The sequence below is a fragment of the Aulonocara sp. 'chitande type north' Nkhata Bay genome, linkage group LG23 (genome assembly GCF_057382095.1).
Source record: "Aulonocara sp. 'chitande type north' Nkhata Bay isolate Kocher_YH1m ecotype deep benthic linkage group LG23, A_spYH_male_GT1.1, whole genome shotgun sequence".
NCBI lineage: Eukaryota > Metazoa > Chordata > Actinopteri > Cichliformes > Cichlidae > Aulonocara > Aulonocara sp. 'chitande type north' Nkhata Bay.
In genome coordinates, this window is record NC_141365.1 from 23094118 (window position 1) to 23119243 (window position 25126).

The following is a 25126-nucleotide window of genomic DNA, read 5'->3' on the forward strand; positions in this document are numbered from 1 at the left end:
CTAGAAGCACATCCATTAGAAACGATTGCTGAATGAGGATCTCTATAAAAGAGTTTGGTTGTTGGTACATCCAGTGAGGCTTTGAGGACCTGTGGTTAATGGACTTAATGACAATAAAGTTGTCTTTGTGTTATCCTAGCATGCCTGGATCTGTTTCTGCCTTGTGATAGTCTGGTTGAAGAAGATAATGTGAGGTTATAGTATAAACTGACTGTGGTTGCTGTCCATGGTGCTCACCAAGGGCTGCAATGATGCTATTTATATTACTGATTATTGCCATAAATTATTTTTGCACTTAAAATGTGTGTTTGAGGGAAAGGGAGAAAATGTGAGATTCTGTGTTTACCTAAGTAGAACGTGGCAGTAAAGGCCAGCAAAACGTCACAGTGTTTTTAAGTCTGAGACAGGGATATAGACTAGGGCTGCCACGATTAGTCGACTAGTCACGATTACGTCGACTATCAAAATCGTCGACGACTGATTTAATAGTCGACGCGTCATTTGAAGCTTTGTAAGATCCCAAAAGCAGGAATAAGTAGCAGGATTTAAGAGTGTAATAACGGACTGAAACAGAAGATGGCAGCACTGCATGTACAAGGATGCCAGCTGCCGTTAAACCCCGAAGAAGAAGAAACTGTGTCCCAGAATTCATAGCGCGGCCCAGCGCAGTTGTCAACAATGGCGGCAGCTAGTTAGTTTTAATATTACTCTTATTATTCTTTCTGGGTCACAAAATAAACGTTTAACATATTTTCAGGCGAGAATGTAGCTGTGTAAACCTCAAATATCTGCTCAGTTTATCAGGACACCACATATTTTCAAAAGCGCTCCGACGTTTTCGGAGGCGTCTGTTACCCACTAGCTCGATAGCTAGCCGGGGGCCATGAGAGCACCGGACTCCCGGCAGATCGTTTTCAAACCCACCGCCCTACTCAGGTTAAACATATACAAGTCACTTAGATAACTTAAAAATGTTATTGTTTGGCTTTTTTCAGTATTTTATTTGTTCCTGAGTAAATCGGCTGAGTTTATTAAACTCCACCGAAACAATCTGCACATTTAATTAGAATTCAATTAACTATCATCTTGTCTTTATTTTTAGTTAGCACAGACCTTAAACACTTAAAGCTGTAAGCTAATGATAGTTATATAAGAGCAGATGCTGCTGGTGCAATAAGCTGTACTTTTACATTCAATGGATGATGATCTGATTAGTCGACTAATCGCAAAAATAATCGGTGACTAGTCGACTATCAAAATAATCGTTTGTGGCAGCCCTAATATAGACTAATATCACTCTTTCTAGCTACACACTTTACTGTGTGGGTGAGGTGTTAGTGTTTGTACACTCGACAGGAAACTTCTAACATGTGTCCACATTATTCTGCAGATTCTTTCCTTCGGCCACTGTTTAGGGGCTGAAATCAGCTTACAAAGAGCATTAGTTATGATTCTGCCATGAAATCAGGTTTGTTTCACTTCAGGTCTTTGAATAATTTTCCAGAATGTTAACCTTTCAGCCTGACATGCAATATGCTGTGTTGGTTACATGGCATCAGTGTAACGCAAATAAATGATTGTAAACAAAGGTTCTAAAAAATATAGAACTGAAAAGTTATTTAAAGTATAGCAAGAAGACTAAAGTAACAGTAAAAGTGAAAAATTCTACCTGTACAGGGGGCTTAAAGGTAAATTAGGGTCTTTCCTGTTGGTGCCCTTTGGTATGTGTGGTCAAACAATCCAAAAGCTTAATGCTCTGATGTTACACTGTCAAAGAGAAAATGATGTGGTGTGATCCTGGTTCCTCTGTGCGACTGTGCCAGCTGTACTGACACATCCGAGTCTGCTGGATCTTTTATCTAAATGAGACTGACATACTCGTTAAGTATTTCCTGAATGATACAATCTCCCCATCCCTCTCAAGCTGGCATTTTGTTTCTGTACAAATTTCCTGAATTACAGATACTGTATAATGACTGACTTTCTATAACTACAATCACTGAAACAGAATCACGTCGATTACAGACATCCAAACTTTTATTATTTATTCCCCCAGTCTATATGAAGCTCTACATTAATATGGTAAAAAAAAGTTACATTTAAAAACCTGAAATACATTAAAGGATAAATTCTTGCACAGTGTTTTTGTATACTCCTGGGGCCGTTCTTCGTACATCGCTTACTACATCCAAGATCAAATGACACATTCAAGGTCAAATCATCGCGCCAACTTTGAGCTCGCTATTCTGGTTCTCCGAACACACCTGCTGTTGACAATTAGTATATCTTAGGGGTGGGGGAAAAAATCGATACTGTGTAGTATCGTGATATTTTGTTTACTAATAATGTATCGATACAGGGACAGCAGAAATCGATATTTTGTTACAAAAAAGGTTTTTGTGGACTGGAACTCTGACTTCAGAGCATGTTGATCCTTTTTCTGAGCAAGAATCCTGATATTCCTTCACTGTCCAAATGTGTTTAACTGTTTTTTGGCAGGAATAAACATGACAGTTTACTTATTTTAATTTAATTGTAATATAATATAATATACAATATACAATATAATTGTACCAGATGGTTGCATTCAGTTAAGTTGGACTAGACTGTAATACAAACCGTTCAGTTTGTCAACAATAAAACTGACTGAAATGAGAGACTGAGTGTGAGACTTTGATATTAGATAAAATGAATATTGATAAAGTTTACCTTTATGTACAGAATCTGAATATCGCAAAATATTTTTAAAAAATTGCAATAATATCGTATCGTGCGTTAAGTATTGTGATAATATCGTATCGTGGGATGTATGGTGATTCCCACCTCTAGTATAGCTGGATGAAGTAATGTGAGATCACTGGGTGGCTTAACAGGGGCTATGCATCGATAGTAGAAACATTGATCGGCAACCCTTTGATTGGTCGGCGAAAATGTCGAAGGAGCGCGCTCGGTATTTTTCGGCAGCAGAGCAAGAACTCTTGAGTGAGGGATTTCAGGAGTTTCAGAGTTTAATTAAAACGCAAGGGAACACTGCAAAGGCTGCAAAAGCAAGGAGAGAGGCTGGCAGAAAGTTGCTGACAAATTAAACTCGTAAGTAATTTAATAATAATAATAATAATAATAATGGATTGGATTTGTATAGCGCTTTTCAAGGCCACTATTCAGTCACTCTCACATTCACACACTGGTGGAGGCAGCTACGGTTGTAGCCACAGCTGCCCTGGAGCAGACTGACAGAAGCCAGGCTGCCATATTGCGCCATCGGCCCCTCTGGCCAACACCAGTAGGCGGTAGGGTAGATTTATTATATTACACCATATTATATTATATCATATTATATTATATTACATTATATCCTCTTTCACATTAGAGCCACAACAGGACCCACTAGAACATGGGAACAAGTAAAAGTGGAATATAAGAATATTCTACAGAATGGTAATATTTATCACTTATATTGCTTTTAGTCTCTTGGAAAGAGACCCTGAAATAATCTGTTTGTTTGTTTATAACAGCAACCAAGAAAAGGGCAGCGCAAAAAAAGACAGGTGGTGGTCCTGCACCCCCTCGTCAACAAGTTGGTTAAGTAAATAATACCCTCACGGGAAAATCGATATCTCTCAATGAGCACACTGTCGCGCTGAGCTAAAGGATCCTGTCTGTCCCGCAATATACGCTGAATTCTGAAAACTCTCCTTATCAATCTTGCACCTTCCGCAATGGGTTGGTCGCGTAAACGGACAGGACATGGCTGCGACAGGCTTCCCAAATCCACCTTCGCTTTTATAGCCGTGGTCTCATCTTGATTACATGAAGTAATTTACAATTACTACTCTGAAATATGAATTACATCTGTAATAATCACATACATGTAATAGAATGTTAATAGTACATTTCCCTTTTTTTAGGAAATGACCTGTATGTATCTGTGTGACATCAATAACAGGATCAAATACTGCATTATCTTTAGTTACATTGATAATATTTATTTATGGAAAAACAGTGGTAAAATATCGCTGTTGCTTTCGTATAAATGAAGCGGACATACCTGAGTGGCCGCGATCTAATCCTGTTTACATAAAGTGAACCTGCTCCCGAGCAGGTTTACGCTTACGGCTCTGTTGCTATGACAGCAAGTCCCGGATGAGCTTCGGAGAACCGAACGATCCAGGATCACGCGAAATCGTCAACAATCAAATCCAGCTAACTTACTTAGCGAGGTACGAAGAACGGACCCCTGGAGCACTCAAAGCACTTTACACAACATGCCTCATCCACACATTCATACAGGCACTTTCTCTGTGCTTAACTTGGGGTTAGCATTTTGCCTGAGGACATCTGACATGCAGGCTGGAGCAGCCAGGGATCAAACCAGCAACCTTTATATTAGTAGTTGACCTGCTCTACCCCGAGCTACAGCCACCCCTCATTATAAATGAGACAGAAAGAGGACAGAAAATGATCATTATCACATGTATCTCTTAACATGAAATACAAACTAAAAATGATTTACATGTTTATGATCATTTCTTCCAGTTTTGTTAAAGTACCAAACACGGTTTTATCCTGATTGCTCACTTATTGCATCGTTAATCTGAGACATCATTGTAGAGTCTCTCTACTTTGTCCTGTTGAAGCATGTAGACCAGAATAAATACCATTATCACAAAAGTACAAATAATAAATATGACCGACTCACTGCACTGATAAATGGTGATGGCTTCTGTGTTTTGTCTCAATAATAAAATAACAGAATCACAATTATTACAGAAATATCAGATGTGTAAACATCAAGATGATCATCTGGCAAGTTTCAGCAAGGCCAGTATGCAGGACTCTCAGGTTTAACAGGTAAATATAAAAGTGGGCAGATTAAGGGAATGAGACACAGCTGAAACCAATCAGGACAAGCAAACAAAAGGAACACAGACAAATGACTATCAAAATAAAACAGGAAGTAACTGCATGGGGAAATAAAGACTTGAAATCCAAAAGATTAGACCGAGAATGCAAAACTCAAAATTGTGGGTCCAAGACCCAGGACTGTTACATCATCACATGACCAGTTAGACATCTGACCTTCATCAAAGAAAAATCTGCAGTAGCTCAGAAACAAAAGCAACAGTGGGTAATTGAAACAAACATTGTTGGCTGCTCGTTGTCTCCATATAAACTGTCTTCAAGTCATTGTAGAAAAAAGAAAAAAAATTAAGATGGTCTTCAAAACCCATCTGATCTAATGTCAATGTGTCGTACACTACAACATTACACTGAGTCCATGAACACAGTATCAGTGCTCCCACTCCACCCACTATTTTCATGTAATGACGACAAGAACAGAGGAAACCAGTGAATCCCAGATAATGATGATGTTCATCATGATGATGATGATGATGGTGACGAGTGCTTCACCAGATCTCACACTGCTTGTGTTCCTTGAAGGCTGCTCTGTGCACGATGTTGTTGCTGTAGAGTCTAGAAAGAGACCAAAGCAGAGAGAGCAGACGTCACTCATTCACTCAGAACAACATGAATCCATGTGAGCTCAGACTGTGAATGATTCCTCTGAGAGTCTGAGGAGAAACTCCTTCACTGATGGAGACTGATTCATGTTGGCTCACCGCACACAGTCGATGGAGGGGTTGATGGAGAGCAGCTGCAGTAACACATCAGTCGAAGCATCAGTGATCTGATTGTGACTCAGACTGTAACACAAACACAACAAGAGGCTCTAAGTGATCACTGCACATCATATTATTGTAGTGTGTGTGAACAGGCTGATGGTTATTGGTGCCTCCCAGAGAAGGATCAGTGTGTGACACTCACTCCAGGACTTGGACTTTGTGCAGATGTGTGATGAGAGGGAGCAGCAGCTGGTCAGTGAGCTGACAGTGACTGAGGTCCAGCTCTGTCAGCCCCACAGACCCTCTGATCCAGCGTGCTGTGACTGAGATCCAGCTCTCCACCCAGAGCTCTACACAGGGACACCGCCCGCCTCACTGTGTCCCTCTCACTGTTCACAGGAACCAGAGACAGCAGCTGGAGGAGGACAGTTTTACTGACTCTAAACAGGACAAACAGAGCAAAGAGAAACTGTCAGGATGCATCAACACCAGTGTGAACGAGCTTCTCACTGGTTTAGACTCTTCTGTGGTCTTTCCCACCTGAGGCGGACCCTGTGGAGGACAGGAAACAGCAGGTCCAGCACGCTGTCCTCCACCTCACAGTCTCGCAGGTCGAGCTGTGTGTCCCGGCTGCTGTGTGTCAGGATGGTGGAGACGGCCCTGCAGTCATCAGCAGTCAGACTCAGAGGCTCAGGCTGATCCTCCTCTGGTAGCTCCACACAGGAGGAGCAGGACAGATCCAAGCTGTGCTGCAGAGTCCTCAGCAGGCCTGACGCTGCCTCCTGCTGGACGTCACAGGCAGCACAGCAGTGGATGAACCTCAGCAGCTGATTCCTGTCAACACTGCAAGGAAAACACATACAGAAATGAACCAGCTGATGACTGTGTTGGACAGCACTGAGAAACAAGCTCTAATATCTGACCTGAGATGAGAAACGTTGTCCAGCATGAAGAGGATGGACTCTGCTCCCTCTGCTGGTATGGAGGTCCACAGGAGGTTCAGTTTGACTCCGTCTCCGTGTTTGAGGATGAAGATCAGAGCAGCACAGTCCACTGAGTCCAGCTCTCTGCAGCTCAGGTTGATCACATGACCAAGTGACCTCAGTAAACTGGGTACAGCGTGACTGTCATGAGCTCTGCAGAGCTCTCTGATGGAGCTCATCACAAAGCTGGGACTGGGCCTGAAAATAAACAGTTTATTTCCAACTTTGTTTAAAGGATCCATAAACTGCTGATTAAAGATGAGACAGCATTTCAAATCCTCCTGATTAAACAGCAGAAACTGTGTTTGGTAAAAGATCAAACTACATTCAGCACCTTTTAAACACAATCCTGTCCAGAAAGGGAAGCAGACGTGTGGTTTCCTCCTGTAAGAAGAGGTTCTTCCTCAGGTTCACAGTGATGGTCTGAGCTGACGCCTGCTGCAGCAGATAGTGAAGAAGCTCCCAGTTCAGACAGCAGGAGGTCAGGTCTCCACCAACCTTACTCAAGAAGGACAACGTTAAGTCCTTGTTCTGGATTTCATGTAGGAGACACAGAAGCTGCTGGAAGCTCTCTTCACTCAGTCTGCAAAAAATAAAGAGAGAGAAAAACAAGTTAATCTGTTTTTAAAAACTACATTTTATTTGGCCTGTGATGTCCAGGAAAGACATTTACTTGACTGTTAGAGGACCATCATGGAGCAGCAGAGTAATCAGACCCTGAGCAGGGATGCAGCTCTCAGTCAGGTCCAACCGTTCGACTGTCCAGTATCTCAGCAGGGAAGCCAAACTACTGACAGCCCTCAACAATACTCTCTGTGATGGTCGAGCTTTCTTAGGCACAAGAGAAAGCTCTTCCACAGCCAGTGGACAGACCACTCTGCCTCTTCTTACCCACTGAAACAGGAGCAAGACCATGTCGATGGAAAGCCTGAAGATCAAAGAGACAAAAGAGCAGAAATGATGAACACCAAGAACTAAAGATTCAAAGTGGACAGCAGATAAATGGTTTTTATAAGAACACGAGAGAGTTATAATTTCACTTCCTGTGAAGCTGTTTCCAGAACATTAGTTTCACTTACCTGAGCTGTGAGATATAAGGCAGACACTGAAGGAAACTCCTCACTTCACTCTCTTCATGTGAGCAGCCTGTCAGCTCCACTTGTTTCTTCTCTGGTTGGAGTTTCAGCACTTCCAGGAGGATGGAGGTCTTTCTCTCTGAGAGGTTTATGGACCAGACTGCAGGAGCTGACTGGAAAACTGGCTGTAATGATGGAAGGACACTCAAGCCTGTTTTAGTCTCATAGTCCTTCACATTGGTGTACAGATTTAGCAGGAAATCACACTGATAGTCATCATCCATGTATCTCTCATTAAACGGGAATGTTTGATATCTGCACACTGATGATAACAGCTCCAGTATCTTCTCTCCTGTCTGCTGCGCTCTCTCTGCTGCTGCACAGAACAGATTCACAAAGAACCTGACTGCTTCTTCATCTGACGTCTCAGGATCAGCACTGGAACAACAAGAAGAAATATTTACACATATGCAGGTCATCTGAACAGCAATGAAAAGCCAATAACATAAGATAAGATAAGATAAGATAACCTTTATTAGTCCCACACGTGGGAAATTTGTTTTGTCACAGCAGGAAGTGGACAGTGCAAAAGTTATGAGGCAAAAATTAGAATACAATAAGAATAAATACAGTACACAACTGTACAGAATAGAATAAAATAAAATACTATATACAGTAGAATAAAATAAAATAAATATACAATAAGATAAAAATAGAATACAAATACAAATACTATATACAACTGAGTAAAAATACAACGATGACAGAAAGGATTATTGCACTTAGTATTATTGCATATGTATGGATGTGTGTGCTTGATCAGTTAAAGTCTTTATTATGGAGTCTGACAGCAGTGGGGAGGAAAGACCTGCGAAATCTCTCCGTCCCACACCGTGGGTGCCGCAGTCTCCCACTGAAGGAGCTGCTCAGTGCTGTCACAGTCTGCTGCATGGGGTGGGAGATGTTGTCCATCAGGGATGACAGCTTAGCCGCCGTTCTCCTGTCACTCACCACCTCCACTGGGTCCAGAGGGCATCCTAGAACAGAGCTGGCCCTTCGGATCACCCTGTTCAGTCTCTTCCTGTCCCCAGCAGAGATGCTGCCGCCCCCAGCAGACCACACCATAAAAGATAGCAGAAGCCACAACAGAGTCATAGAATTTCTTCAGGAGTGGGCCCTCCACTCCAAACGACCTGAGTCTCCGCAGCAGGTACAGCCTGCTCTGCCCTTTTCTGTAGAGGGCGTCTGAGTTATGAGTCCAGTCCAGTCTATTGTTCAGATGAACACCAAGGTACCTGTAGCTGTCCACAGCCTCAATGTCCATACCTTGGATGTTCAGTGGTTGCAGTGGAGAATGCAAAACATATCATATAACAAATACCAGTTTGAACTTATTCTGTTTTTTTATGGAGTATTTTCCTTTCTTTGTGAATTTTATAAAGACTGAATTATTGTCGTTAAATCAGTGCTCTGTGAGTTTATTTTTTATTAAATAAATGAGATTGTAAAGTCATTATACCTAAAAAATAACAACCAAAATCAGCACTCTGAAAAGAACAGTATGTAATTTGGTTGTTGTTCTTTAATCCATAATAACAGCTCAGTTTCATGAACTCATGCATGTATGTAAAATACAGCATTAGACTTCAAAGCAACACACAACTGACAAAGTCCAACACAGCGGTGAACATGTTTCCGTATGAAATGGAGTAAAGTTGACATTTAACTGACATATAATCCTGTGTGGATGAAATCACAGTGGGTAAATATAATATTGGTGACAGTGAAATATATAATTATTTAAAAGAGTAATGTAGCCAGGTGGAAGGTCAGTGTTATGGGACATGCCACTGGCTGGCTCTGTTTCTTTTGGGGTACCCCTGGGAGCGCAAGGGATGATGGGGATCTACGGAGACATTCACAGAAGTGCTAGCTTGTATTGGTGTAACATGGGTGTTCAACGCTGTGTTTTCACTGCATGGTCTGTTTAAGCGCAAAGGGTGGAATAGTTAAGGCACCAGGTGTTGCTGTGTTTGACTTCACTAATCATCTCAGGGGGAGCTGTACTCCGTTTTTCTGCTGGATTAATGCACTGTATGTATTTGAGTTCACATCTGTATTGTAATGTTTCATTTGTAAGAGGGAAAATGTACTGTGGTTAACTGTTTAATTTGGTCTCTGTAATTTAGCAGGAGAAGCCACTAGAGTCATTTTTGCACTGCTAAGTTTGTTTTGTTTCTGGACGGGTTTATATCAGTCACACATTGACATTAGACATCTTTGAGTTCCAGACTCTGAAAAGTTGGAACAACTACCTGCAGTAGCAGTGGGTTACCAGTGCACACAGCTGTTACTTGATGAGAACTGTGTGTAGCAATTTTATTTCCTTGTTTTTACAACCTTTCATCTGGACGCTTACTTTATAATTCAGATTAAAAGAACCCCAAAGATAATCTGTGTTTTGGGCTGGTTGATTTAGCCAGGCTACAGTTAAATAATATTTAGATTTACAGGTCTCAAAATGTTGTTGTTATATCTTTTTACCCATAATCTATCTGTTCTTATATAAAGCTAATCATGTAAAGTAGAAAAAGAGTGAAGAACTTTATGATTAAATATTAACCAAGGCAGATAAAATAGAAGGACAAGGGTCTAATTACATGTGTGTTATTAGCTATGATGACTTCAGATTAGATTAACAAAAAAAATGCTTAAATACATTATTAGACTGTAAATTAAAAATTGCTTTCAAAGTCACCTGGTAACTAAGCATTAGTTTAACTTACCTGAGCTGTGAGATATAAGGCAGACACTGCAGGAAACTCCTCACTTCACTCTCTTCATGTGAGCAGCCTGTCAGCTCCACTTGTTTCTTCTCTGGTTGGAGTTTCAGCACTTCCAGGAGGATGGAGGTCTTTCTCTCTGAGAGGTTTATGGACCAGACTGCAGGAGCTGACTGGAAAACTGACTGTAATGATGGAAGGACACTCAAGCCTGTTTTAGTCTCATAAGAGTACAGGTCCATCAGGAAATCACACCATTTCTCTTTAAGGGGCAATCGTTCATATCTGCACACTGATGATAACAGGTCCAGTATCTTCTCTCCTGTCTGCTGTTCTCTCTCTGCTGCTGCACAGAACAGATTCACAAAGGTTGCAACTTCTTCATCTTGCCTCCGAGAAGCAACACTGGAACAATGAGAGGGAAACACTTAGTGATGCTAACTGTCTGCTAACTGCTTCCGTCAAAAGTTCTCTGATGACTCAGCAGTTGTTGGCCTCATCATCAATCGGGCCAACAAAGACAGAAAACTGACCGAGGACTTTGTCGATCGGTGCCAGTGGAAGTGCCTAGAGAAGCATCTGGGCCAATAAACTGGACTGGACTAACAATACAAAGGCCATGGACACAGACATAAATAATATTATTAAAATTAAAGTGAAAGACATATATATGGTATCCTAAAACAAATCAGCCAGGAAACCAGGAAAGTCTGGAAAAATATAAAGAAATGAGGGATTGATCCCAGTCTTTCACAAAACCATAGAGTTAACCATTTAAAATACAGTTCATTTACCTGAGCTGTGAGATGTAAGGCAGACATTCAAGGAAACTCCTCACTTCACTCTCTTCATGTGAGCAGCCTGTCAGTTTCACTTGTTTCTTCTCTAGTTGGAGTTTCAGCACTTCCAGGAGGATGGAGGTCTTTCTTATTGAGAGGTTTATGAACCAGACTGCAGGAGCTGACTGGAAAACTGACTGTAATGATGGAAGGACACTCAAGCCTGTTTTAGTCTCACAGTCCTTCACATGGGAGTACAGATCCAGCAGGAAATCACACTGATATTGAAGATCTGTATGTGTGTCATTAACAGGGAATGTTTGATATGCGCACACTGATGATAACAGCTCCAGTATCTTCTCTCCTGTCTGCTGTTCTCTCTCTGCTGCTGCACAGAACAGATTCCCAAAAAACCTTCCTCCTTCATCTGCCCATAAAGTAAAAAAACTGGAACAAGAAAAAGGGGAAAAAAAGAGTATTGATAGTATTTCATGAAAAGACATGGTACATTTTGAATGTAGTGAAGGTATCCCCACAGTTCAGTGATTGTATATTAGTAGAGTTTTTCCTCATGGATGAGACTGCTGCTTTCTTGCACCATTAGGGTTGAAAACTGGGTCATGATTGTCATTTATGTGTATGCTGCATACAGAGTACCCAGCTCTTTAAATTATACATTTGGTGTGCCCTCTATCTTGTGACTATTATCATACTGGGGACTTTAACTCTTATATTTAATTAAATATAAATACATAAAAATACTGTAGTTTTACATTTGAATCCCTCTTGGTAAAGCATCTTGCGTAGATAAAGTCATGGTATAAATATAATAATGATGATAAGTAAATATTACAATTTAAACTAGTACAATGGTTTTATGGAAAAAATTATTACTTAATGTTGCAGAAATAATTATGGAACCATCAACCAAAATATCACAGAACTTTGCTGCTTTTATAACTACTGTATTTAAAATGTTTGAGGCACAGCCTAATTAAAAATATTCTCCATTATGTTGGTTTCAGCTTTCTCTTCACCACAGAAATGATTCTGCGATCAACGACCACTATTGTCGTCCGTGAAAGTCCAGGTCTTTTTGCTGAGTTCAACAGTGCTTTCTTTTTTTTCAGGATGTACCAAACCGTAGGTTTCACCACTCCTAATATTGTAACAATTTCTCAGATGTATTTTTTCTGTAGTCACAGATTAAGGATGGCTTGTTTCACCTGCATGGAGAGCTCATTTGACTGCAGGCAATCTACTGAGAGCCAAATCTTTCACATGCAAGCACCTCAAATCAGCTCCGGGACTTTTATCTTCTTAATTCATAATTACATAACAAAGAAACCTGCCCATGAATTAACCTTGGAATCAATTGTCCAATTACTTTTGGTCCCTATAAACAGAGGGTGGCACATGTTAAAGAGCTGAAACGCCTAAACCCTTCATCCAGTTTGAATGTGGATGTCCTTAAATGAAAACTGAGAGTTTACACATTATGTCCATGTCCATTATATAACTATAATTGGGATATGTTTCAGTAAACATGTAAAAAAAATTGTGTCAGTGTCCAAATATATTTGGACATAACTGTATTTCCCACGTTGTCTTTGGTTAAAGCATGTTTATTTGTTGGCTTTAGTTTGTCTTTTCTTCTTATGGACATTCTACTGTGGGCTTCATATCAACAGTTATTACAGGTGCATTTTCATTTCACTTTTGCCCGTCTTCCAATCTGCATTTGGGTGATTATACTGCAAAACACTATAGTACACTCTGGCTAGTAATGCACCCAGCAACCACTTATGGGCAAGCCGCACTTGGAGCCCTGAACATACGGAAGCAACGTTGACAATTTGGGAGGAGGCTTCAGAAAAGTTCTGATTTATTTACCTTTGGCAAGAGTAGATGAGGGACTACAACTACCTTGGACTCTACTCTCTACCCATTGGTCACAGCTGCCACTTCTGAGAGGAAATGGCATTGTCACATTCCTCACCTAAGGTCACTGTTGCAGCCAGGCCCAGCCTTGTCCAGGCTGTTGTTTCTATGTCTAAATCTAAGCTGGCTCCATAGAAACTGTTTATCATGGGCCTGAACCCCTGAGTCTGAGTCTCCTAAGCCACCCAAGCCAGCTGACCCCAAAGCTGAGCATATGTTTTCCAAACATGAGCATTTCGACTGCAAGACTGCCTTCTTGCAGAAATGGAAATTACACAATGATTTAAGAATGTTTTCTCAGCATAGAGTGATTCTATATGAATCTAATCTATCTGGGGAAAGGAACTGCCATTAATCAAAATAAATGTTTTATTTTGAACTAGGTGTTATCAAGCCAGAATGTTTGGGTATTTAAAAAAATAGCTTTGTGCCCCCAAACTGTTTCCATTCCATAATTGCCAGTTTTTGTGGTTCCCTCAGAGCAGCTCTCCTGATGCAGAATTCAACATGTAAAGTAGAATTAATTTACCTGAGCTGTGAGATATAAGGCAGACACTGAAGGAAACTCCTCACTTCACTCTCTTCATGTGAGCAGCCTGTCAGCTCCACTTGTTTCTTCTCTGGTTGGAGTTTCAGCACTTCCAGGAGGATGAAGGTCTTTCTCTCTGAGAGGTTTATGGACCAGACTGCAGGAGCTGACTGGAAAACTGACTGTAATGATGGTAAGATGCTCACGCCTGTTTTGGTCTCATAGGAGCACAGGTCCATAAGAAAATCACACCATTTCTCTTTAAGAGGGAATCTTTCATATGTGCACACTGATGATAACAGCTCCAGTATCTCCTCTGCTGTCTGCTGTTCTCTCTCTGCTGCTGCACAGAACAGATTCCCAAAGAACTTAGCTTCTTCACAAAAATCTGAATTCTCAGGATCAACACTGAAACATCAAAAGACAAACATTTAGTGGAGATTTGATCTGAGCTGCATAAACACAACCACACACTACTGACGGACTCCATCTTGTCCATGTGTGTCCTGTATATAATGAAAGTCCATTTAAAACCGTCTTCCATCAGAGCAGCTGAACATTGTTTTTAGACTGTTACTGACTCACAATTCAATTCAGTTTTATTTATATAGCGCCAAATCACAACAACAGTTGCTTCAGAGCGTTTATATTGTACAGTAGATCGTATAATAACAGATACAGAGAAAAACCCAACAATCATATGACCCCCTATGAGCAAACAGTTTGGCGACAGTGGGAAGGAAAAACTCCCTTTTAACAGGAAGAAACCTCCGGCAGAACCAGGCTCAGGGAGGGGTGAGAGAAGGAAGACAGGATAAAGACATGCTGTGGAAGAGAGACAGAGATTAATAACAGATATGATTCAATGCAGAGAGGTCTGTTAATACATACTGAGTGAGAAAGGAAAAACTCAGTGCATCATGGGAATCCCCCGGCAGCCTACATCTATTGCAGCATAACTAAGGGAGGGTTCAGGGTCACCTGGTCCAGCCCTAACTATATGCTTTAGCAAAAAGGAAAGTTTTAAGCCTAATCTTAAAAGTAGAGATAGTGTCTGTCTCCTGAATCCAAACTGGAAGCTGGTTCCACAGAAGAGGGGCCTGAAAACTGAAGGCTCTGCCTCCCATTCTACTTTTAAATACTCTAGGAACAACAAGTAGGCCTGCAGAGCGAGAGCGAAGTGCTCTAACACAAACACTAATCCTGTGTGTGCAATCACTGCGCACTGAAGTGTAGCTGTTTGTGGTTTGTGATGAACATGAGTGGAACAACAACATCTACACTTCATATCTTGTACAACAGTAGCTTCACCTTCCTACTCAGTTTCTGAATTAGGTTGGAAGGGGTGTTTACTATTTTACTTGTGCATTCATTGATGGCTTATAATTTCCTTTTTCAATCACTGGATTGTTAAACTGAAACAGTTAGTTGTAACCCTGGCCTTGACTGCATTGTGCTCTGCCTGTGCCGTTGCAGATTTTGACCGTCTATTTCCCTATGCACAGTTTTTTTGGAATTTCTCCTGTGGTGTCACGAGCCTGACCCTGAGTGTGAGAGAGTGAGAGCACTCTACACTTTGGACACTTTGGATCCCCTGCCCAGAATGCCTTTTCCCCCTGCACATTGTTGAGATTGTTGTAAATATTTTTGGCACTGTAAATAAACACACTGTTGAGCTCCTCCAACTCTACGTCTGAATCCACCCACTTGTTAGCCCTGACACTAAGGCTACGTTCACACTGCAGGTCTTAATGCTCAATTCCGATTTTTTGATCAAATCTGATTTTTCTGTCTGCTCGTTCACACTAAAAATAAAATGTGACAGCAAACGTGCTCTAGTGTGAACCCTCAAAGCGGCCCGCATGCGCAAAAGACGACGTCACACACAACGCGCTCTGTTTAGACTCAGAGCAAACAATATTGTTTGACTGTTGGCCCTTAATATAAAGACTTGTTTCGGACTTTATGTTTCCCAATTTTGCTTTAAGTTATAAAGTTATTTTGTTATTTACATATGGCCTAATAATGATCCTTATTGCTGTTTTAGAGAGGAGCGGTGCTTCAAAGGATAGTTGCTGATTTCTGTCAGAATCTGCAGATTTTACAGTACAAATAAAATGTTCACGTTGTCTTCCTAACAGTTTCACTAACATCTACACGGGATGGCCAGGAAGCGTTCACGATGTCTTCTCCGGTGCTGATAATTGGCGTCTGTCTTGTGTCAGTGACATAAAAGACGTATTTAATGCGACATGACCGTTCAAACAGCAGTCGCTTTCTAAAACATCAGATATGTATCGGATTCAGTACCACATACGAAAGTGACCCAGGATGGATTTGACAATATCGGATTTGTGCCGTTCACACTGTCATACCATGATCGCATATGGGTCGCATAGGGTCAAAAAAGTTGGATTTGATGCGCTTTCACCTGCAGTGTGAACGTAGCCAAAGAGTTCAGGCTTTGTTAAAAAGGTTGTTAGAATTTTACAAACTGTTTCTACTCTCTATGCTGTATTTCTATGTATGTTTGCACATGTTTCAGCTGAAGAAAAGGTCTAATAAACACAGTTGTTTACAGGGCGCAATGTTTCCCTCTTAAATAAGGGAAGAACTGAAATAAAACTGAAATATGACAACATATAAATGAAGTCACAAATATCGTTTCAATAATGATGAAAAAATATATCACTATTGGATTTTGTAAAAATAATTTTTGGATTTGTTTAGCTTAAAATATCCCAGCAATACATTTCTGAACAGATACAGTATATAGTAACAGAAATGATGACTTATTTACCTGAGGTGTGAGATGTAAGGCAGACACTGCAGGAAACTCCTCACTTCACTCTCTTCATGTGAGCAGCCTCTCAGCTTCACTTGTTTCTTCTCTGGTTGGAGTTTCAGCACTTCCAGGAGGATGGAGGTCTTTCTCTCTGAGAGGTTTATGGACCAGACTGCAGGAGCTGACTGGAAAACTGACTGTAATGATGGAAGGAAACTCAAGCCTGTTTTAGTCTCACAGTCCTTCACATGGGAGTACAGATCCAGCAGGAAGTCAGACTGATATTCATTTTCTTCAACACCCATGTCTCTGTTATTTAGAGGGAATGTTTCAAAGCTGCACACTGATGATAACAGCTCCAGTATCTTCTCTCCTGTCTGCTGCGCTCTCTCTGCTGCTGCACAGAACAGATTCACAAAGAACCTGATTTCTTTATAAAATTCTACTGGAGGATGAACACTGGAACAATAAGAAGGAAACACTTAGTGATGATTTGATGTTAGCTACATAAATACAACCTACTTATGGACTCCATCTTGTTCATATTTCTAACTGTATTCCTTACTCATAACTGTAGGGAGAAATTCTTTGTGGTAAGTATTTCACTTTGGAGTAGTGCTTGTAAATACAGTCACTTCTCCGAATCTCCTCTAACTTTATTATAAGGTGCGCCTGTAGCCCACTGTCCAGTCTCTCACAGCATTTTGCTCTCATCTTGGTTGCAGATGGCAGTGACCGGCACAGGTATGTGGAAAATGGAGATAATATCTGTAGATTAGCTTTCAGAGCACATTTGTTGATTCCTTTACTAGTGTTTGTGGACCAGGTTTATTTTCCCTGGTGGTTGCTTCATTGTTTAATTTTTAATAATGGTAGTTATATTACCAATCAAAAGCACACAGGCTTATTATTGACAAGGCAATGGTGTTGCAAATTAATTACAAGACTTGTGCTGTAGAAGTTAAACCGCAGGGTAAGAACATTAACATTCAGTTAATTGTTGCTTGATTATTATTATTCACTACCACGATGTAATTAAAATAGCAGTTCAAGCAACCAAAAAATTCATACAATGATGGGCCACTTGGTTAAGCAATCTGCAGGGACGAGCGACCAATGGTGCTACCCGTTGTTCACTAAATGAGCCTCACTACAATCATCAAAACAGTGTCTTGTACCTGTGCCCAGTGCTTTCATACACACACTTGAATGTCGAGGAAGGACTCACCAAGGGTTGTTAGTTTCAATCGTTATGCCAATGTACTGTATTCAGCTGCAGTCAGCTAAGACTGAAGAAGTCACTTGGATGAGTGATGGAATATTTCGCCCACAAAAAATGCTACATCCAGACAGACAGAATCAGCTTTTGGGATTAATGATGTAAAGTAGAATTAATTTACCTGAGCTGTGAGATATAAGGCAGACATTCAAGGAAACTCCTCACTTCACTCTCTTCATGTGAGCAGCCTCTCAGCTCCACTTGTTTCTTCTCTGGTTGGAGTTTCAGCACTTCCAGGAGGATGGAGGTCTTTCTCTCTGAGAGGTTTATGGACCAGACTGCAGGAGCTGACTGGAAAACTGACTGTAATGATGGAAGGACACTCAAGCCTGTTTTAGACTCATAGGCCTTCATATGGGAGTACAGATCCAACAAGAAGTCACACTGATATTCATCAGAAATGTCTCTGTCATTAAAAGGGAATGTTTGATATGTGCACACTGATGATAACAGCTCCAGTATCTTTTCTCCTGTCTGCTGTTCTCTCTCTGCTGCTGCACAGAACAGAATAATCAAGGTTCTTTTGGTTCCTTCATAAAGATCTGACCACCAAGGAACAACACTGGAACAATAAGAAGGAACGATTTAGTGATGATTTCATCTGAGCTGCATAAACAACCACACATTACTGATGGACTCCATCTTGTCCATGTGTGTCCTGTAAATAATGAAAGTCCATTTTAAAGCCGTCTTCCATCAGAGCAGCTGAACATTGTTTTTAGACTGTGACTGACTCACAACACAAACACTAACAGAAAAAGTGAAGAAATTTGCGTTTAGTCAATTATTTCTTTGCGGTAACAATGCTTTTTGGCATTAAGTCCTGTTGAAAACATGCTTTGTTTCCCCTCAAATGGGGCCACATTTGTAAGGAAACTGCATTTGTGGGGTGAGCAAAACTTGCCAAATCTTTTCTGCCAATACCAAACTGTCATGGTCGCTGTGTGGCAGGCAGGATGAGGACCCAAAATGCAAACTCACGGACTCAGGGGATAAACTCAAAATGCAGCTTTATTGCTGACAGGTGACAAACGAAAGCAGTGATACCAAAGCAATACAAAACTAAACTACACTGGGAAAAGCTAATTGTAACATATACCAGAAGACACGGGGAGAACCACACACAGCATGAGGGAGAACGCGACGCCGAACAGAGGGAGACGCAGACAGAAATACACAGAGGGTTAACGAGGAAAGTGGGAACACACGGGGAACACAGCTGACACAGATAACCATAACGAGACAGGGCGGGGTGAACATAACACTGACGGGAGACGGGCAGAGTCAAACAGGAAGTACACAGGTTCAGACAGGAGGAGAGAGAGCACGGGGAAAACACAGACATAACGGGCTGGGGAAACATGGAATAAAACATAAGGAGAGACGAGGGCTCACAGATACACAGAGGGGCACACAGGGGGTAAAAACCACGAAGGGAAAACACTTAGGGAACAACACAACAGGGCAACTCAGGAAACATGGCCTAAATAGGGAACAAAATACAAACATACAAGAAAACTAAGAATACTGGGCCAACATGGCCCAGGACCATGACACAAACTGCCTATTCTGCTATTCACTTTTGAAAGGTGTCATTTATTGAATTGGGGGATTGAAGTCTGAAGAAACAAGACATATTTGCAATATAACAAATGATTCATTTAATAAACAGGTGCCTCAGTAGCACCTGGCAGAACCATACACAACCACAAAAGCCTGGTACCTCCTCCTGGTTGGGCTGGTCACCAGCTTGGTCACACACTGCCTTGGGATGGCATCCCATTCTTGCAAGTCAGCCAATGTAGCTGTGTTGTTGACTCTGCCATGAACAGCATGCCCAACTGATCCCTCAAGTGTTCAACCCACAAAACATTTTCCTTACTTGTAATACACAGGCTTTCCAACAGTATGAGATGTATTGCTAAGAAGCAAAGAAATAAATAATCAACCAAAGATAAAATTTCTTACTTTTTGTGCTGCATTTATATGAATACTTAAACCGTACAATAATACCAAACTTTTTGGCTTAAAATACATCTATAAATCATTTTCAAAACATCTGATGTAGCATTAATGATGCAAAGTACAATTTGCTTACCTGAGTTTTGAGATATAAGGCAGACATTCAAGGAAATTCCTCACTTCACTCTCTTCATGTGAGCAGCCTATCAGCCTCACCTGTTTCTTGTCTGGTTGGAGTTTCAGCACTTCCAGGAGGATGGAGGTCTTTCTCTGTGAGAGGTTTATGGACCAGACTGCAGGAGCTGACTGGAAAATTGACTGTAATGAATGAAGAATACTCGATCCTGTTTTGGTCTCATAAGAGTACAGATCCACAAGAAAATCACACAATTTCTGTTTGACAGGAAATCCTTTGTATCTGCACACTGATGATAACAGCTCCAGTATCTTCTCTCCTGTCTGCTGCTCTCTTTCTGCTGCTGCACAGAACACACTCCCAAAGAACCTGATTTCTTCATCTAACTTCCACGGAATAACACTGGAACAAAAAGGAAGAAACATTTTGAGCCTGCAATCAATGAGTAACTTCAAGCGGCTATATAAAGTTTATGGAGATGCATTTTAAAGTCTTTGGCAATTTTAGCATATGTGAGAGCACTACAAAACTTTGAAAACTCACTCTGATATATTATACTATTGTCTAGGTGTAATGATTCTACTCTGATTCCCTCCTAAATATCTGACCTCACACACCCACCCTTTGGATGTCAATTTTTCTGTCTCTACCCAGAGTTCATGACCATAGATGAGGGTTGGGCTGTAAATTGACCAGTAAATTGACAGCTTTGCTTTTACACTCAATATGTCTGATGTGTCACCTGAGGTGTCAATTTCCCTCTCGCCTCACTCATGATCAAGACCCCAAGATACTTGAAATCCATTTGGGGCAACAAAACGTCTCTAACCAACAGTGGAAGCTCCACTCCTTTCCAACCAAGAACCATGGCCTCAAATTTCAGGATGCTTCTCATTCTCACCACTTTATACTTGGCTTAAAACCCCTCCACTGCAAACCATCTAATGAAGCCAACAGAACCACAACATCTGCAAAACGCAGAAATAAGATCAACTTCTAGGTAAGTGACCTCCACCTAGCCTCCTTGTAGGTGGCTAGGTGGACGACCCAGTAGTCCAACACCCAGTAGAAATGATTCTGACGTTTTGCTGGCAATCAAGCGCTTACTGTGGTTGTGCAGGTACTGAAAAGCTCATAACAACAGGCCTGATAACCTGTACTGCTAAAGCACCCAATAAAGGAATCCCAGAGGAACAGTTCAATGCCTTCACTAAGTCCACCAAATACATGTGGACTGCTTGAACCAACTCACGTCCCTTCAAGAGGATGAAGAGTTGGTCCATTGTTCCAAAATCAGGATGAAAACTCTACTGTTCTTCCTAAAACCAAGGTGAAGAGGCACTGGCTCAGATCTCTGCATGATGTCCACCGAAAGTCTTGTTCCATGGTGTCATTGAACTCATTCCACAAGTTTTTCCTTCAGTTACTGTTGAAGTCATAATCCAGTAGTAGCTGTCAGTTGCCTCTGCAGTCCCACAGGCTGACCAAGCTTGTTAAGACTCTTTCTTCAGCTTGACGGCTCCCTTCAGGAGTCCACCATCTGGTTTGAGGCCTTCCAATAGCCTCCAGTTCTCTAATTTTCTTTAACAAAATTTTTTGACTTGTTTTGGAGCAGCCATTTTAATGGTGTAGGCAGGATTATGATCTAAGATATTTAAAAGTATCAGCACAAAAAGAGATCTTCCATAACATTAATTTCTCATTTTGCCAGCTCCTTCCAATACTGTTGAAACCTGGCCGCATAACCGTACAATCGTTTCTTTAAGTTAACTTATGTGTTTTACTGGCTTGTGACCCCATGATAACGTAAAAAAGTATCTCAAACGCTGCTCCCAAATTCTTTTTTTTCTTTTATGTCACCTACTTAGTCTACTTTGCACGTCATAAGTAGGATGAACATGCCGCTGCACGTCACTGCCATATGAGCGATCAAGACTCATGCTTGCCCTTTTATTTATGAATATTTCAAAAGTCGATTAATATCAAAGTCCCACAACACTATCACCCATGCATTGCTTGCGATGGTTCCACAAAAACTCTTCTGTTTGGTATTTTTATTTATCAGCTCAACTTGGTAAACTGCATTTGTCCAGTTATTAGTTCATAATATGTACAAGCCAATGCAAGTATTGACAAGCATTCTATGGTTCTTATGAAAATCAAATAGTGGTTGCAAAAAATATAACTTGGAGAGCTTTTATGTAGAGTTAATCATGTTAGTGCAGTACATTTACCTGAGCTGTGAGATATAAGGCAGACACTGGAGTAAACTCCTCACTTCACTCTCTTCATGTGAGCAGCCTGTCAGCTTCACTTGTTTCTTCTCTGGTTGGAGTTTCAGCACTTCCAGGAGGATGGAGGTCTTTCTCTCTGAGAGGTTTATGGACCAGACGGCAGGAGTTGACTGGAAAACTGACTGTAATGATGGAAGGACACTCAAGCCTTTTTTAGTCTTATAAGAGTACAGGTCCATGAGAAAATCACACCATTTCCATTTCAGAGGGAATGTTTTATATATGCACACTGATGATAACAGCTCCAGTATCTCCTCTCCTGTCTGCTGTTCTCTCTCTGCTGCTGCACAGAACAGATTCCCAAAGAACCTGGTTTCTTTATCTGAACAGCTAGTGTCAACACTGGAACAATGAGAAGGAAACATTTAGTGAGTATTTGATCTCAGCTTCATAAATCCAACCACACACTACTGATAGACTCCATCTTGTAATGAACAGACATCCCAACAGTGTCTCCACTTCCCAAGAGTTCTCAGGAGGAACAAACTGGAAGAGAAGCTATTGCTCACGTTCAACCCCTCCACCAGATAGAGTATGCTGACATACTCAGTCTCTGTGTGACATGCCACATAATAGGACATTGACCCTTTAGTCTTTTTTCACTTGTCTCCATTATTTTACCAATAAGTACTTTGGTCATAATCACTTTGATCCTTTGTTCGTATGAGGGCTGTTTGCATGTTGCCAGCGCTGAGCCCTGGATAGCTTTCCCTTTAGTCACTTTTCTTTTGTTAGTTTCCTTAAAATGGCCATTCAGGCAGTTCAAAAAACGTTGAGCTGGGTAAGTGATTTAAACTGAGTTTCAGTCCATCAGCTAGCTTAAAATTGACCCTCTAAAAAAAGTGGATGATGTAAAACACAATGTCAGGAGTAGGGATGGGTATTGATAAGATTTTCACGATTCCGGTTCCATTTTCGATTCTGTTTAACGATTCGATTCTTTATCGATTCTCTTTAAAAAAGGAGAACACTAAGGTCGATTAGCTTAGAACTTTGTTTTATATCTTCTCTTTGAACAAGATAGAAATTTAGGAGTAACATGGCCTTACAAACCCAACAGTGAGATCTTAAGAGATCCACAGCCTACGGCTCTTCAATGGGGTGTCACAGGGTCCCCGGGGAAAAAAATTGTAAATGTAAAATAATAAAATAAATATTCTTCTGTAGCAATAACAAAGTATAACATAAATTATTCTGTAGCAATTACACAAGAATATCCAGTAATGTCCCTGCCTACAATTAAACGCATTCACTTACCGAAAATCAGGGCATCTGCTGTGGCAAATGCGTTCAAGCCTTTTACCACAAACTTAGTCACTGCTCGGTGACATTCGTCTATCCTGGCCTGAAAGGAGATGCTACCGGTAGACTGCAGCGAGAGCTGCCAGCATCTGAGCCAGCCAGACTCTGTCTCTCTCATCATGGTCACCTAAATGCACAGTGATGGCAGGTTTTGTAATAAGGCAGATCGCACTAACATAATATGCACTGTTAGTTGATTATTTACCTGCCGCATTAACGGGAGAGGACGTGCAAACGTTACCGCTGCTGCTGGGTTGAGATTCACGAGTCCGGAGCGGAATTAAAAACACGACATTCATCTAAGGTCATCACGTGTTTTGTGAGCAAATGCTTTTGCATATTCGTAGTGTTTCCTCCCTTAAATGAAATATCTACTTTGCAAGTATTGCAAGTTGCCCTGTTGTCATCCGTTCTCGTAAAGTATAACCAAACTTTTGAGCGTTTGAGCCGCTTACGCGCCGTGTTTCCTGCCAGGTAAATGACGCTCCGCAACGTGATGACGTCATTCGGGGCGACTGGAATCGATAAGGGAATCGTTTGCAAAAATGGCAAACAATTCCAAGGAATTGAAACAGTGGGAACCGGTTCTCAACAAGAACCGGGTTTCGATACCCATCCCTAGTCAGGAGCTCATTTTTCTCATGATCCATCACATTTCACAGGTTGTTGTACTGTATGATGTTGTAAGTTTGTTTGTAAGTTGTATTGCAAAAGCTCAAGACAAACTGTTATATTCAGGATAAATGAATTACTTTTCACTAAAAATCTGTAGGAGAGGTTGTGGTTCTTATGAAAATCAAAAAGTGGTTGCAAAAAAGTATAATTTGGAGAGATTTTATGTAGAGTTAATCATGTAAAGTACAATTCATTTACCTGAGCTGTGAGATATAAGGCAGACACTGCAGGAAACTCCTCACTTCACTCTCTTCATGTGAGCAGCCTGTCAGCTTCACTTGTTTCTTCTCTGGTTGGAGTTTCAGCACTTCCAGGAGGCTGGAGGTCTTTCTCTCTGAGAGATTTATGGACCAGACTGCAGGAGTGGACTGAAAACACGGCCTCAGTGTTTCAAAGTTAACTGAAAATCCTCTGCTTTTAATATGTTGATATAAATCAAGAAGGATGTTTTCTAACTCAGTTTTAACAAGAAACAATGAAAGAAGCTTCTTCGCAACGTTGTAAAACTTTGCTCCGTTATTAAGTGCTGCTTTCAGGCATAAATCCATGAACAGATTCTCCTGCTCCTTCTCCAGTGTCCCATGGTATTTCTCATGGCTCCAAAAAACTGGACATCTGAAGCTGAATAGCAGAATTTCAGAACTGATTAGACACATTTCTGTTGTACATTCTGTAAAACCTTTAGTCTTCAGCACAAATCTTGATACATTACGTGCTAGTACTACACATATAGACTTGTTGTGCACAAGTCTGTGATTCCAAAGGAGAATAATAAAAATAACAGACATCAGAATTTTAAATTCAACAAGATAAACACCAGCCAGGGACCTGTCGGATTCTGAATCATGGAATTATTAATTTAATTAGACTCCTTACGGGAATGGAGAATGGATGGAAGGATGAATGAGTGGTTGGATAGATGGACGGGCTCCTTAGACTGAGCACTAGAAGGACTCAACTTTAAATGAGTTGTTCACC

General features: G+C 41.0%; 1 pseudogene across 1 annotated transcript in view; it reads right to left on the minus strand.

Moving 5' to 3' along the window:
- Positions 1–2032: 2032 nt before the first annotated feature.
- The window catches only part of LOC147301744 (uncharacterized), a 29559-nt pseudogene continuing 6465 nt past the window's right edge, over positions 2033–25126 (minus strand). Inside the window, exons 6-23 of the transcript XR_015127207.1 lie at positions 24347–24769; positions 22112–22513; positions 19878–20279; positions 17901–18341; positions 17679–17704; positions 16516–16981; positions 13716–14123; positions 11261–11692; positions 11000–11068; positions 10470–10871; positions 7687–8121; positions 7281–7535; positions 6942–7190; positions 6548–6805; positions 6165–6467; positions 5827–6064; positions 5622–5705; positions 2033–5475 (exon numbers count right to left, since the gene is read on the minus strand). The product of XR_015127207.1 is annotated as an uncharacterized LOC147301744 (transcript). The remainder of the gene's footprint in view (positions 5476–5621; positions 5706–5826; positions 6065–6164; positions 6468–6547; positions 6806–6941; positions 7191–7280; positions 7536–7686; positions 8122–10469; positions 10872–10999; positions 11069–11260; positions 11693–13715; positions 14124–16515; positions 16982–17678; positions 17705–17900; positions 18342–19877; positions 20280–22111; positions 22514–24346; positions 24770–25126) is intronic.